This window comes from Delphinus delphis, chromosome 13, assembly GCF_949987515.2.
Source record: "Delphinus delphis chromosome 13, mDelDel1.2, whole genome shotgun sequence".
In the NCBI taxonomy this organism is placed as follows: Eukaryota; Metazoa; Chordata; class Mammalia; order Artiodactyla; family Delphinidae; genus Delphinus; species Delphinus delphis.
The window spans coordinates 34,703,210-34,709,713 of NC_082695.1; positions in this window are offsets into that span (position 1 = coordinate 34,703,210).

The window sequence follows — 6,504 nt, forward strand, 5'->3', positions numbered from 1 at the left end:
AGGAGGGCTTTTGAGCCCTTACTGTCTAGTCCTCCTTTTTTTCTCCATCCGTCTTTCATCTTTCAAAAACTTGACCTCTTCCATTTCCTCTAAACGTTCTCCTCGTACTTAACAGTTACTCCTGTTACATTTCTTTCCTGTGTGTTGGTGAGTGGATTCGTTTGCTAGGGCCACCGTCACAAAGTGCCACAAACGGATGGATTAAATAACAGAAATGTGTTGTCTCAAAGTTCTGGAGGCAGCAAGTCTGAGGTCGAGGTGTCAGTGGGGCCGGTTCCTTGAGGGCCGCTCTCGGTTAGCTGGCGACATTGGGCACTCCTTGTAGGTGGCAGCACCTGGAGCACTGTCTCACGTTCTCACGGCGTTCTCCCCGTGTGTGTGTCTGTTTGTCTTTGTCCAGATATCCCCTTTTTATAAGGGAGCCAGTCATTGGTTTAGGGCCCGCCCTAATGACCTCATTTTAACTCAGTTACCTCTGTAAAGATCCTATTTCCGAATAAGGTCGCCTGCTGAGGCGTTGAGGGTGAGAACGTCAGCTTACTCTGGGGGCACAGTTCAGCTCCTTAACAGTGAGTTTCAAGAGGGAATGAAGATAAAGTGTGTAATGTCCTTTGTGTCAACAGAATGTCTAGTTATTATAACATTTTAAAAGACGCTTTTAGTCCCATCCGTCTTCACCAAGGTCAGAAAGCAACTCTGAGGAAGCAATTTTTAGATTACAACTGGAGATTTTTGTTCAGACTGTGTGACTGCTAAAATTTCCACTGGTTTCCTGAATGTTTTATAACGTAGTATCTGAGTCACCTCATTTTCTACTCTGGCTTTGTTTCTAAAGTAATTTGCAGGTTGGCAAAATGCCTAAAGAAAGAACAGCACCAGTGTCTTGTGAGAAAGTGAATCCTGAGTCCGTCCCGGTGTAGTTAGGTGAACAGTGTCGGCTGGGCCCTGGTGCTCTGGCTCCCATGTTAGTTAGCTGTGCTCTATTTCCTTTTCAGATGTGGCTGTTACCTGAAGTCACCCCTCCTGCCCTTCCTCCCGTACACTCTTTGACTTCCTTCATGATAGTTATCCCAGTCTAGAATTGTTTTTCATTTGTTGCCCCTCTCTCTCCTTAGCATTAGAATCTAAGTGCTGGGAGGGGAGGTACCTTGTCAGCCAAGTTCATGGCTTGATCGCAGCTCAGAATCGAACAGCGAACAGCACATCAAAGTAGATGCTGCTTTTAAACAGATCGATGTGTGAAACGGGCTTTATTTTCCAACATTTCAAATGTTGCCTCACTGACTCGCTGTGGCTCTTGGAAATCCTTCTCTCTCATCTTGCAGGAGCTCGTGTGCAGGTCAGATCGTGAGCCCCCGCGGGCGCAGCCTCACCTGGTGTCTGTTTGCGGAGCTGTGTGACACTAGGGCACCACTCAGTGATGTGCGTGTCGGGTGGTGCTGGCAGCAGCGGCGCAGCTGCTCCCGCATCCTTTATCCACCCAGGTGTCCCCCCAGAGCCCCGAGAGGGATGTCCCCCTCCTGACACGTCTGAAAACTACCGGGGTCCCGGGCGGCACTGTGCACGGTCCAGCATGAAGTTGGAGCTGTGTGTGTTTTCATTGTCATTGCTGGAAGACTCGCCCAGGTCCACAGCCTCGCCCAGGTCCCCGGGCCCCTCTGCAGCCGCGGTCTGGGATGCCCGGAGCTGGGTGGCCACACGGGAGGGAGTTCACATTCCTGGGTCCCGGCCTCGTGGTTGCCACGTGCTCTCTAACTGAGGTATTCCCAGAAAGAAGAGTAGAAAGCAGTGAATTTGTGCTTCCTGGTCTAGAAGACTTCCCTCTGAGAAACTGGGGGCTGCATTTCTGAGAGTTAAATGCAAAAGAGCCTAGAGTTTGGCTGTGCAATGCTCCCTTGCACAGTTTGGAAATCTGTGTTACAGGAGCGGAGGAATTCTCCTGATCACTTTTATGACATCAGTTAAGTAAGCTGATGGGTTGGTGCTTGTTTTTTTCTTGTTTGTTTAATTAGTGTGCTGCTAGTAATGAGGGAAGACCCTCCTCTCCGCTACTGGAGTCATTAAAAGGTGATTGATGCAGTGAGAGAGGTTGGTCTAATTGTTTATGCGGCAGAAGTCACCTTTTAACTAGAATTGTGGCACCATGACCCCTGATCCCATTGCAGCTCACTGACACCTCGGATGGTGTCTAGAAGGCAAGGGCTGAGCTTTGACCTCACTAATACTCCCTTGAATTTGAGATAAGTATAGAGAAATACAAGCCTCCAAAATCGAAGTTGCGTGTTCGTGAAGCATTGAATCTGGCACCTCTCACGCAGAGGTTTACAATCAGCCTTGGGGTTCCTGGCAAATGTAGAGAACCTGGTGCCGGTGGCAAGGTCTCTGTAAAACCAAATGGTGGGGAGGGGGGAATGGGGTGTGGTTCTGTTGTTCTGGGGTGCGTGTGTGCATGACACTTGCTGAATAGATACATGCATATGTACATACTGTCCTGGGATGTGAGCAAATAGTCATTTCTTTCCTGCAGCCTCACGCTGCCTGCTGAGGTGGGAGTGATGGATGGTGATAATTGATGGACATTATTCATGATGAAAAATACTGCTGTTTAAATTACAGATGCTTATGTTATTAATAAGTCTGAAGTTTACCCCTAAGATCTAATTACCTCAAATTCTTCAGTTTTGCACTCCATTACAAATGGGTAATAAGGAAGCTGTTCGTACTCCTATAAAAAAATGTCTCTCTGAAGGAATATGACTAAAAACGTATGCAACCAAATTGTACTTTGCCCACTTCCGTGGCAATATATGCATTTCAGTGATGCTGTTATGATGAAAAACATTTTGAACACTCCTTCCTTTTTAAATTGCTTCAGTCTTGAAATATATCCTTTTATGCTCAATGGTGGAAGATCCTTACCCTTCGAGGTAGGGTAGGTTTTTGGAAATAGCTGTAAGTCATTCAGAGCAACGTCTGGTGGATCAGGCACGTCAGAGGGATGAATCATACTTACTTTTGTACTGTTGAAGTGTTGTGACTGCATAGTAATGATACTGGTTTTTATCCTGTGTAGCACCTAAATTTAATTTAAAGGTAGTTCTTTCAGAAAAAAAGAAGAGTACTAATAAGATGCTGGACAGTGGTACAAAAATGGGATTGGTTTATTGTGTAGCCTCCGCAGTGATTAAAGGACAGCATTCACGTTAAGCAGAGTTCGGTGGCGTGGGGAAGATGCCTGCCTTGTCTCTTGGGGAGGGCAGTCTGCTTTGGGCACAGGGTGGGGGAGTAGCTGGATCTAGTAGTTGTTACCTGAAGACCCTTTCCTATACCTCTAGGGCTTTTCTCACCCATGTCAGTCCTAATTTGGCTCTTTGGGGCTGGAATATGAATTCGACTCGTGCTATTTGCACAAACAGGCTGAAGGGTAGACCTCATTTGGATGGGCCTTAGGCAACGGGGAAGTGGTTTGGGAAGCTAAAACAAAGAGATAAGAAGAGCTGTTGATCCAAGTGGGAATTAGGTCATAAGTCATTTGTTTACTTTCCTGTGTCCCTCACTAAATAGTGGGCTCCTTGATGGCAGGGATCCTAGCCTAACAGTCACCCGTTAGGCACCTACGGGGCATAGGTCTCAGAGCTTTTCAGTACAGATCTTCCTCGGCTTACGATGGGGTTACATCCTGATGAACCCATCCTAATTTGGAAAGATCCTAAATCGAAAATGCATTTAATACGCCTCACCTACCAAACATCATAGCTTGGCCTAGCCTACCTTAAACATGCTCAGAACAGTTCAGTAGCCTACAGTTGGGCAGGATCATCTCACAAGCCTATTTTATTATGAAGTGTTGACTCTCTCATGTGACTGATTGAATACTGCACTGAGAGTGGAAAACAGAGTGGTTGTCTGGGTGCAGAATGGCTGTATGCGCATGGGTTATTTGCCCTCGGGATCGCGTGGCTGATGGGAGCTGGGGCTGCCTCTGCTCAGCATCGCGAGAGGGGTTCGTAGGGCAGGCCTGTCACTAGCCAGGAAAGGATCAAAATTCAAAGTGTGAAGGAGGGTTTCTACGGAATGAACGCGTGTTGCTTTCACACCATTATAAAGTAAAAATTCACAGGCCAAGCCATTGTAAGCTGGGGGCCGTCTGTACATTGTTTTCTAATGAAAGAAGGAAGCGATCTAATATCTGCGAAGTACCTAGTAGTTTCCAGGTGCTACTGCTACTGAACCAAACTTGGGTCCACTCGCCCACACGCAGTAAAGCCAGCAGTAAAGCCTCTCTGCTGACCCTGGGTCGTGGTGAAGGCAAGTGCAGCGTTTATTTCAGGGCGTCAAGCAGGGAGTCCAGGGCAGCTTGTGCTCCAAACACCCGAACTCCCCATGGCTTTCAGCAAAGCATCTTTAAAGGCAAGATGAGGGAGGGGCGTCCCAGCTCGTGCACACAATTCTCTGATCGGCTGATGTTGAGGTAACTTGGTTGATGGTGAGGTAACAGGGTGGTGTCACATTATCGATCCTTAGGTGCCAGTAGGTCTCATGGTCATCAGGTAGTTAATTGCTTCCATTTGGTGGGAGTTTCAGCGTCTGTAAAAACAGCTCAGGAAATGTGCATCAGATACCGTGCTCTAGGTACTTCAGAGAGGAGCTGCGGCCGAGGACGTGGGGAGGGATCTGTCCCGGGAAGGCCCCGTAGGGCCCTGCTTACACCACCTCCTTGAACTGTGGAAGCAGTCCTCTCTGGCCCCCGCTGTGACCCTGGGGAGGGGTTGGCTCTATGGAGGGGTTGTACGAGGCTCAGGTCAGACTGAAGCTTAGGACGGTTACGTGTCAGGGTACCTGGTAAGTGGTGGAACGATAATTTAAAACTCAGTCTCTCCAAATTCGGAGCCCAAGCTGTGTGTGTGCCTGCCTGGCCCACCTCTAACCAGAACCAGTGTATAAATACAGGGCCACACGCTATCTAGATAAACCCGTGGTTCACAGCTGGAAGAATTTTGCTCCCAGGGGACACTCAGAAACAGTGGAGGCATTTTTGATTGTCACAGCTGGGGAAACTGCCACTGACATTGAGTGAGGAGGTAAGTGGTGCTGCACCCTCCACATACTGGAAAGGTTTTTCTACATCCTCAACACTTTTCAATTTGGTTTTTTAAAAAAATAGCCATCCGTGAGTATAAAGTGGTATTTCATTGTGGTTTTGATCTGCATTTCTTTGATGATTAATGATGTAGAGCAATCTTTTCATGTACTTATTGGCCATTTTCTTCAGAGAGATGCTTAAGCCTTTTGCCCGTATTTTAATTGGGTTGCCTTTTGTTGTTGAGTTGTAAAAGTTCTTTACATATTCTGGACATGAAACTCTTATTAGATATATGATTTGCAGATCCTTTCTCCCATTCCATAGGTTGTTTTTTCACTGTCTTGATAAGGTCCTTTGATGAAGGAAATAAGTTTTAGGGAGTTCCCTGGTGGCTTAGTGGTTAGGATTCTGGGCTTTTACTGCCGTGGCCAGGGCTCAGTCCCTGGTCAGGGAACTGAGATCCTGCAAGCCGCATGGTGTGGCCAAAAAAAAAGGAAAAAAAGTTTTAAATTTTGATGCAATCCAGTTTATCTTTCATTACTCATGTTTTTGGTGTTATATCTAAGAATCATTAAGTTTCATGGTTTTACCTCTTATTTAGGTCTTTGATCCATTTTCAGTTAATTATTCTATATACAGTGTCTTATACATTGTGTCTTTTGTATGTGTGAATTAAACACCAACAGTATGGTTAATTGGAAAGGCTCTGGAGTCAGAGTTGTCTCTGAACCATATGTGGAAGAGACTGTTCTTTCCCCATTGAATGGACTTGGCACCCTTGTCAGAAAACAATTGGCCATATATATTTGGGTTTATTTCTAGACTCTGGAATCTGTTCCATTGGTGTATATGTCTATCTTTAAGCCAGTACCACATTGTTTTGATTACCGTAGCTTTATAATAAGTTTTGGAATCAGGAACTTTGTTCTTTTTCAAGGTTGTTTTGGCCCCTTGCAATTCCATATGAATTTGAGGACTGACTTTCTGTATCTGCAAAAAAAAAAAAAAAAAATCTGTTGGGATTTTGATAGGGATTGCATTGAATCTGTAGATTGCTTTGGGTACTATTGACATCTCAACAATATTAAGTCTTTGTATCCATGAACACAAGATATCTCTCTATTTATTTTAGTCCTTTTAAATTTAGCAATGTTTTGTAATTATAAATATGTAAATGTTCAGCTCTTTGGCTAATTTCATTTCTAGATATTTTATTCTTTTAGATTTATTGTATTTGAGATTTTTAATTATTTATTTATTTATTTATTTTTGGCCGCGTTGGGTCTTCGTTACTGTGCGCAGTCTTTCTCTAGTTGCGGTGAGCGTGGGCTACTCTTCGCTGTGGTGCGCGGGCTTCTCATGGCGGTGGCTTCTCTTGCTGTGGAGCACGGGCTCTAGGAGCACAGGCTTCAGTAGTTGAG